The sequence below is a fragment of the Talpa europaea genome (assembly GCF_964194135.1).
Source record: "Talpa europaea genome assembly, chromosome: 6".
NCBI classification, from domain to species: domain Eukaryota; kingdom Metazoa; phylum Chordata; class Mammalia; order Eulipotyphla; family Talpidae; genus Talpa; species Talpa europaea.
This window is the reverse complement of record NC_140072.1, coordinates 37,027,850-37,036,936: the sequence shown is the minus strand read 5'-3', so window position 1 is coordinate 37,036,936 and position 9,087 is coordinate 37,027,850.

The following is a 9,087-nucleotide window of genomic DNA, read 5'->3' as shown; positions in this document are numbered from 1 at the left end:
GCAAGCGATGAAGTTGGTCTTTCCTGAAAGGGGATTTCTGAGGGCCAATGTTTATTTCTATTCTTAATGTCTAATTTAGTCATTTAGTTCACATTAAAATTTCTCATGTGGGCCTAGTAGGAAATTGTTTCATGCCTCAAAAGTGCTTTTCCATTTTGTCTTTGATAAAGTAGCTTTGATAAAGTAGCTTTGTATGTATGTTCAAGTGTCACTTTAGTCATGTGATATAACAATGTTTCCAAATATGTTGCAATCATCAAGAAACAATGGGAACTGTGCTATGACATACCCACAGCTTGCTTTTCCAAGTGGTTCTCATAGAAGGTCATGATCCCTGTCTCGCATATCTTAGTGCAGCTGTGAGCCAGCCAGGCTGCTGGCAGTGGGGGTGATGAGCCCCAGGCCTCCTGTTGTTCCAAGTCCCAAGTGACTGTTCCAGGTTGGGCCCCCTCCCACCTTGACTCTAGGCCAGATTTTTGTTCATGGTAATCTAGTATAAGGGGGGGGGGTCCCTGCTGGCACTGGGATTAAAGACACAGTGCTGGGCCTCCCTGGTGGCACAAGGGATTAAGCACAGCACTAGGAAGCTATCCATAGCCTCTGCAGCATGACTTTGATCCCTGACTGGCCAGGGAGCAACCCACATAGTGCAGCAGACCTCTCCTGTCGCACCCGCTGCTCCCCTCAGCAGTGTGTTTCAGTCAGTCTGCCTGTTCTGCTCCCTGCTCTGTCTCTGGTAAATCTTCTCACCCCCCGCACCTCTGACTCGAACCCCAGTTCTTTAGTTCTTGTATGCATAAATCAATCAATCAATCTTTTTTTTAGAAAAAAAAGAAAAAAAGGTGGTTGGGTAAATTTCTCCCCTCCCTCAATCCCTGTCTCTCTTCTTTCATCCCTCTCTCCTGTTCTTCTTTCTTCCTATCATTTCTTCCCTTCCTCTCTCCTGCCTGCCTTCCTTCCCTCCTATCATAAGTGTTTATGGAGCTCTTATCACATCCAAGATGTGGAGAACAGGGCCCTCCTCACAGGCCTATACTCTGTGCTTCTTTCCCGTGGCTCAGGTAGGCAGAGCCCAAAATCAGGGGAGCCACCCATTGCTGGCAGAGACCTGGGTTCCGAGCAGAAGTCTAAGGCAAAGAGGAAGAGGGAAACTGAAGTGGTTAGGGGCAGATTGGAGTCACCTTCTCTGCAAAAGATTTCCCTCTCTTGTTAATAAATCTATCCCTCTTGTCTGTCTACTGGAAGCCTGAGGTACAGCATGCCAGGAGAACCTATGTGCTTGGTACTTCTGCCTGTGGATCAGCAGGCGCCCTGGGTGAGGCTTCTGATCAGAATCTGCCCATAGCTGGTCAGAAGTTGCAGAAGCAACTGGTGGACTAGGATAGGTAGAATTGAAAGACAGTCAAGGAGGCATGTGGGGGACATGGTGGCAGAGTAACACTAGGCTTGCAGATGCTCAAGGAGCCGAGCCTGTGAAGGAGACAGCAAGATGGCAAGTGAAGGCAGGAGAGCAGAGTGGAGGTGACCCTCATCCCAGGGAGTCAGGAAGAAAGGATAGTGGCAGGGCCAGGTGTTGTAGAACTCTTCAGGAAAATGGAGATTGAGGGAGAGCCCCTTTGCATCTAGAAAGCAGGAGTTTGTGGTGGCATGGGCAGTGCATAGGAGACAGCAGCAGGGTTGCCTAGCAGTGGCTGAGAAGAAGTGGCGGTGAAGATAAATATTTTTATAAGAAACAAAGAGGAAGAGGGAAAGTGAAGTAGTTAGGGAGAAGCGGGGCATCAACTTCTCTGCAAAATGTTTCCTGGACTTTCCAAATATATTCATCCCTCTTGTTCATCCTTCCCCCCTCCCGTCACCCTAGTGATTTCTCTGTGATGGTCTCCGCATAATTCTCATCACCTGCGGTCATTTCTGGGACATGCTACTGGAGGTTGGGAGGTCACTGTGCTAGTGCTGGGAGCAGAAAGAGCTGGGAGGCTTCTCTTTGATTTTGTGGGATGTTATGATTCATGCTAATGAGCCATTGTTCTTCTGACACCTTCAGGTTAAGCTGTATACTTTCTCATAAGTCTAAATTGAATAAGAGGATGATATTTAGCATGTTTAGTTTGAACAGAATGTTTGGTGTCAAATTAGTCAGACTGTTTTATAGACTGGGCATTGAAAGGTCTAATGCTTAGGTTTTACAAGCTTTTTAAAGGCCTAAGGAAATGAATCAGACCTGAAAAAATATTAGACTCTAAGATATTAAATGTAAACTGCAAAATCAGGAAATGAATGGTGAAATATCTATAGGATATAGGTAGGACAATCACAATCAGGTTTTTTTGATGTATTTCAAATATGTACTTTGGAATGCAGGTATATTAATATGCTTGGTATAAGGGAGAGGACCTATTCTTTAAAAAGTATCTGTTCTAATTGAATACCCAGAAATAAACCCAACTAATTTATGACAAAGGAGCCAAGAACATACAATGGAGCAAGGAAAATCTCTTCAATAAGTGGTGTCAGGAAAATTGAACATACAAAAGAATGAAATTAGACTTCCATTTCACACCATACATAAAAATTAATTCAAAATAGATTAAAGACTTGGATATACACATTGAGATATCATCTCAGACCTGTGAGAATGGCACACATTAAACAAAAGTTTCTAATAAGTGCTAACAGGATCTTACAGAGAAAGAGAAGCCTATTACCCCATGAGTGGGGATGTAAACTGGTATAGCCATTTTGGAAAGTGGTCTGGATTTATCTTAAAAAACTAAAAATGGAGGGCCTTCCTGATGGCACAGGGGTTAAAGACAGTGCTGTGAAGCTATTAACATCCACTGCAGCATGAGTTTGATCCCCACCCGGCCAGGGAGAAACCCATATGGTACAGCAGACCTCTCCTGCCTCACCTGCTGCTCCCCTTGGCAGTGTATTTCAGTAGATGTGCCTGTTCTGCTCCCCACTCTCTCTGGTGAATCCTCTCACCCCCCCCACACCTCTGGCTTACACCCCAGTTCTTGTATGCATACATAAATATATCTTTAAAAAAACCTAAAAATGGAAATTCCATATGACCCACTCTTGGGTGTCTATTGGAAGAACAAGAAACCATCAACTCAAAAAATTATGTGCTCTACAATGCTTATTGCAGCATTATTTATGATGGGTCAGAGTGGGTAAAAAGCCTAAAAGCCTAATGACAGGAGATTTGATCAAGAAGATGTGGTATCTCCATACTATGAAATACTATTCAGCTGAAGGAAAGATGAATTATTCCCTTTTACAAAAAAATGAAAGAATTTCAAGAGAATTTATAATAAAGCAGGTCAGAATGACAAAGGCAAATATTGAATATTTATATAGCAAATTATTTGACAAAGGAAAATGCTTATAAAAACTGGCAGATACTAATAAGTAAAGTGAGGCTTCTGAGATTAAGCAGAGTGAGAAAGAAAGAAAGAATCAAAGGGTTATAAGAGATGGTGGTATGAAATAAGACTTGCATATAAGACACAAAACCATAATGCATAAAAGAATACATAGGCAATATATTCAGCAACATTAACCTTAGAGATGACTTTCCCCAAAGTCATTGATTCCAATGACAAGGAAGACAAAATCAAAAATAAACAAATGGGACAAATAAAAATTTTCTGCATAGCAAAAAAAGCCATCATCCAAATGAAAGGCAACCTGCTGAATGGGCAAAAGCATTTACAGATCATACATCCAATAAGGGTTAATATTCAAAATATATAAAGGAGTCATAAAACTCAGAAACAAAAAAATGAGTAACCCAATTAAAAAAAATGGGCACAAGATCTGAACAGACACTTCTTCAAAGAAGACATACAGAGGACCAGTAAGTACATGAAAAGATATTCATTATTTCATGTTTTTAGGGAAATGCAAATCAAAACAACAATGAGATTATCACTTCACATCTGTGAGAAATGGCTGTTATCCAAAAGACAAGAAATAAGTGCTGGAGAAGATGTGGGGAGAAGGGAACACTTGCATACCATTGATGGAAATGTAAACTGGTGTAACCACTATGGAAAGCAGCCTGAACATTTCTCAAAAACTTAGAAATTCCACAAAAGCCAATAATCCTACTTCTGAGTATTTACCCCCCAAGTGCAGAAATTAATTTGAAGAGATACCTGCACCCCCATGTTCATTGCCACACTATTTACAGTAGCCAACAGCTCGAAACAACCTAAGTGCCCATGGACAGATGGGTGGATAAGAAAGATATGGATATACATACAATGGAATACTGCTTCACTCTAAAAAAGAGATGTAATTCTGTCATTTGCAACAATGTGGATGAACCGGGAGAGTATTATGCTTAGTCAAATAAGTCAGATGGAAAAAGACCATTGCTGTATGATCTCACTCATGTGTGGGTGATAAAGAAACACGTAAATGAATGAACTGAATACAACAAAAAGAAACCTTTAGACTATCAGACTAAATTAATGGTTGCCAGAAAGGAAGGAGGAAGAGGGGGCTGAATAGATTGGGGGAAAGTAGAATTGGACTTTCAGTGGTGAACTTAATGTAATTTATACAGATGTTGATTTATAATGAGGCACACCTGAAACTTATACAGTGTTACAATACAATGTTTCTTCAATAAGAAATTATAATTAAAAGGGCCCTGTTCATTTTCCCTTCCTCTGGTGTAGTTCTCTGAACTTTATTTTCCAAGTACATTAAGCTAGGAACACCCTAGAGGTGGTTTGATTCACTTCTATATCCCTGTGTTTAGCGATGTGCAGGTGTGTATGTACCCCAAAAGAGTTGAAAGTTGGGGCCTCTTCAGTGGCGCAGCGGTTGAGCGCTGGGTTGCGAAACTGCCCACGGCCTCTGCGGTGCCGGTTCGATCCCTGGCTGCTCCCAGGCCACCTGAGGAGGGTCCCACATGGCGCGCAGACCTCTCCTGCTGCCCGCTGCTCCCCTCAGCAGTGTACTTCGGTCCTTCTGCCTGCTCTGCTCCCCGCTCTGGCTCTGGTGAATTCTCTCACCCTCCCGCACTTCTGACTGTACCCAGTGCATGTATAAACAACAAACAAACAAATAAATAAATAAAAACCATGCCTCTAAAAAAAAAAAAAGAAAGAGTTGAAAGTTGTCTACTGGTTTGAATTGTTATCCCTAGAACTTGATTTGCTGCAAAGGGCTGTCTGAAAGGACTGGAAACAGACTTTGAATCATATGACTTATTTTTGTAAGCTTGATTTTTTGGACACATCTTGTAGTGCTTGTGACAGTGGCTGACTTTAGGTTTCTTCAGTCAAACTTACACCCCTGTGTGCTCTACCCTCCCCAACCCCCCAGGTTGATGTGAACCTTAAAGATGGTGACTCTCTCCTGAGAAGCAGGACCACTTTGTACAAGAAAAGATCTTCCAGGTAACAGGACTGGTTCACCTCCAGGGCCCACCAGCCAAACATCTGAAGGCTTCCAACCTCAGTTTCTGGGGTGGAGGGGGGGTGGGGGGGCATCCTGGACTCTTTCCTATCATATACAAACATCTTTTATTTTTGCTTGTCTTTTATTCTTGGGGACAGCTCCATGGTTTTATCTGATTTCTAATGGGATCAGTGACTCAGTTATAGTCACTGCTCACCCGCTGTCCCTTGGTCACCTCACACAGTCATGTGACTACCCCTACAGTGGTGTCAACTGTCTCAGTCCCAGCACACCCCAGGCCCTGAAACCATGTCACTTTTCACTTCACACTCAGATTCTTGATTTCTATTGGAGGCAACACAGCTCACCTAGTCCCAGGAGACCCTGCCCCCATGGTGCTCTGAGTGACTCCCTCTGGCTGTCTGTGGATGCTGTATCCTGCTGGCCTTACCTGACCTTCTCCTCACTTGTTCCTCTTCATTGAATCAAAGTTGGTGAGAGAAGTCACCCTTTTCTTTCTTGCCTTTGAGGGTGGCTCAGGTATGCTCCCTTCCTGTCTGTCCTGCACTGATGCCCTGCTCCTACCCTCACCCTCTCTCATCGGAACATCCCCTCCATGGCAACCTCCTTGCCCCTCCTTACCTATCAAATCTAGTTTATTTTTTCACACAGGTGCCAAAATTTCTATAAAAAAGTGGAAACCTGACTGTGCCCTACCCCATAGCTTGAAACCTTTATGAGATTTTTTTTCTACCTACAAATGGCCATCCTAACTCCTCGGCAAGAATTTTGTACACTGGGCAATTTCAGCCTCTCCAGCTTTGCCTCTTGGCACCCCACCTTTGGTTTGATCTCCAGAACATGACATTACCGATCCCCTCCCCCCCCAACATGTTCAGGAAAAACCTCATCCAGGGGCCCTCCTCCATGTGAAGGCAGAGCTACATCTTCCCTCATAGTCCAGGCATTCCTCTCCCATGAACACTTCCCCACTGCTGTGTAACTCTGTGGCACCCCCATGGCTCCCTGCTGATTGATGAGCCCCTTGAGCCAGGATTTGGGTCATTATTCCTATCTCTGTCCTCAGAGCCAATTATAGATTCAGCCATGTGTAGCTACTCAATATACAATTGCTGAATGTGGCTATGCATGAGTAAAGAAATGGATGGCTATCTGAAGACATTTTGCCAACACTCAGATTTATTGTCAAAGCCCAGGGGAATATGTAACTGCTAACATTTGAGTGTGACCATTTGCCACACAGTATTCTTAGCCTTTCAGATGTCACAGCTCATTTAATTCTTATAGCAGCTGTCAACAACAGAACAGTACTATTATCTCCCCCATTTTGTCAAATGGTAAATTTAGTGAGGCACAGAGGCTGAGCTTTTATCCAACATGCCATCACTGGAGTGCATGGGATAGATCTTGTGTTTAAATCATGACCATTTTTTTGGAGCAGGTTCTAGTTTTTTTTGTTTAATTTATTTTAATTAAAAATTATTATTTTTTAATCTGGCACCAGCACTCTGCCTGGTATACAGTAGAACACAAATGTTAAAAGACTTCCTGAGTTGACCAGCCTTTCTACTGCCTGCGGTATGAAAGCAAGTCAGATTTGGCAAGTATGAAAGATTTGCAGTATGAAAGCAAGTCAGATTCCTTCCTTGGAATTTTTGTGTTGTTTGCGGCTATAATGCAAGTTGTGTTGACTTTTGCTGGGTACTTGTTTGGTCTAGTGAATGTTTGAGACTAAGTACATTACATCTTTACCTCTTTCTCTTCTGCTGTCCTTTCTCCTTTAGGTTATGTAACTCTTTTTAAAAAAGATTTATTTATTTATGCATACAAGAACTGGGGTATAAGCCAGAGGTGGAGGGGGCGGTGAGAGGATTCACCAGAGACAGTGGGGAGCAGAACAGGCAGAGCCACTGAAATACACTGCTGAGGGGAGCAGTGGGCAAGGCAGGAGAGGTCTGCTGCACCATGTAGGTTGCTCCCTGGCCGGCTGGGGATTGAACTCATGCTATAGTGGCTGGCAATAGCTTGATAGCACTGTCTTTAACCCCTGCACCACCAGGGAGGCCCAGGTTATGTGACTCTTAACCCACCCCCTGACCTGAAGGGGACCCCTGGGATCCTGGGTACTGGTCCATATGCAGAAAGTCTCTGCTAAGGGGAAAGGCCCACTCCAACACCCCTTTTTTTTCCCCCAGTGCTGTTCTGGGGCGGTGAAGTGGATCCTGGAAACTAGGGGCCTGGCTCCCATGTTTTACAGATAATTAGAGCAGGAAGGAAACTGAGATTAGCTGGCTCATTGCCCTATACAGGTAAGGGAACTGATGCCCAGGGTCATGTCCAAGATCACACTGCCCTGTGCTCACTGCTGACTTTGCACTTGTAATAATTAAATTTTATTTGACAACAATTGATTTGGAATTATCTCTCGAGATATTTTCTCTAAAATTCAATCTTGCACCTTCTTCTTCTTCCCCCAGGAATCAAACAAGTTGGGTCTTGTAAATGGATGAGCAAACAGCTGGCAGTGTTCAATTGATTTCATGGTGCCTTTATTTTGTTTTGATAAACTAAAATGAGTAATTGATTGACCTGGAATTGGTAACTGGGAAACATTTTAGCACTTTATTTTCTTCCTCCTATCGTAAAGATTTTAAACTCATTTCCATGCATTTATAGAGAGGTAATAAACCAGACTGCAAGACTTCAAAGGTTTCTATTTTATTTAATAATCTGTATAATAATCAAAGGCCACTATAATATAATACCTTTCATCTACACTAGTTTGGGAGAAGTGCAATGAATGGAATATCAGAATTACAGGATATTTAAGGAATTCTTTCTCACTGCTATAAGGTAGGCTTGAACCAGAGGTAGGGATTTGTGTTCCTTAGGTGGGTATAAACTGAAGCAAATACGAGTGAGGAGGTCTGTCATACTAGAAAGCATTTTTTCCCCCTGTAATTATTTATAAAGCACATTACAGTATTTTTATACCTTTTTTTAATTTTTAAAAATATTTATGCAAACAAGAACTGGGGTACAGGCCTGAGTTGTGGGGTGAGAGAGCATTCACCAGAGACAGAATGGGGAACAGAATAGGAGGATTGACTGAAATACACTGCAGAGGGGAGCAGCAGGTGAGGCAGAAGAGGTCTGCTGCGCCATGTGTGTTAGCTCCCTGGCAGGGGATTGAACTCATGCTGCAGTTGCTGCGGATAGCTTCATAGGCTGCGTCTTTACACTTTGCACCACCAGGGAGGCCCTTTTTATATCTTTTAATATAACTTCTTAAATAGAACATTTCCCAGCTAATATTCAAATGAATGCAGGTCATCAGAGTCTGAATTAGTGATGCCTTAGTAAACTTTTCGTGTGCATTTGCAATAACTTCTAGCTATAGAGAAGAATATAGGCAAATTTGATCTACAAAAATTAAGAGACAGATGTTGTCAAAGCATGAAATTACGTGGTCTACTCGGCACATTCCCCTGAGGTTGTGTAGGGGCGGGTGGGGATAACTGTTTCTTTTGTTCATTTTTACATTAATTCCTTGAATTAACTCACAGTTCTAAGCACAGTGCTAGATGCTGTGGGCTCATTGATAGCAAGTCATGGTCCTGTCCTCATGAGGCTTCGTATCCTGGGACA